The sequence below is a fragment of the Penaeus monodon genome, chromosome 28 (genome assembly GCF_015228065.2).
Source record: "Penaeus monodon isolate SGIC_2016 chromosome 28, NSTDA_Pmon_1, whole genome shotgun sequence".
Lineage (NCBI taxonomy): Eukaryota > Metazoa > Arthropoda > Malacostraca > Decapoda > Penaeidae > Penaeus > Penaeus monodon.
This window is the reverse complement of record NC_051413.1, coordinates 35,601,668-35,602,136: the sequence shown is the minus strand read 5'-3', so window position 1 is coordinate 35,602,136 and position 469 is coordinate 35,601,668. Positions and strand designations below refer to the sequence as shown.

The 469-nt window shown below is 48.6% G+C and overlaps 1 protein-coding gene across 1 annotated transcript in view; it reads left to right on the top strand.

Annotated features, from left to right (window-relative positions):
- Nucleotides 1-469, top strand: part of LOC119591192 (sporozoite surface protein 2-like) — a 28,154-nt gene that overhangs the window by 13,077 nt on the left and 14,608 nt on the right. The window lies entirely within an intron of this gene.

The window sequence follows — 469 nt, the reverse complement described above, 5'->3', positions numbered from 1 at the left end:
AACCAGAGGAAGTGAGAAAGGAAACCCTACAGGGAGTGAGAGAAAGCAAGGACCAGAGAGAGGGAGGGAATGAACAGAACAAAAACGGAGAGGGAGAACCACTGGGAGGGAAGAAGGAAAAGGAAGAAACAGAGGAAGAGGGAGAATGGAAAAAAAAAACTTGAGGAGGGACAGAAAGAATTACAGAGGGCAAGAGAAAAGGGAGAGTGGGAAGGGAAGAAGAAAAAAACACAGGGGAGCCAGAGAGAGGGAGGTAAAGGGGGAGCCAGAAAGAGAATAAGGAAGAGCTAAAAGGGGGGGGAGGGAGTCTTCAGTAAATCTCAAACGCTGAAGCTGAAGAAGCGGAATAGTGGAAACGAAAGGGGAGCCAGAATCTCAGACACTGAAGGTCATCACCTTTAGTGCTTGAGATTCTGGCTCTCCCGTCTTTCCTGAGCAGAGCAACGCCATTTTGCGGCGAACGAGTTTT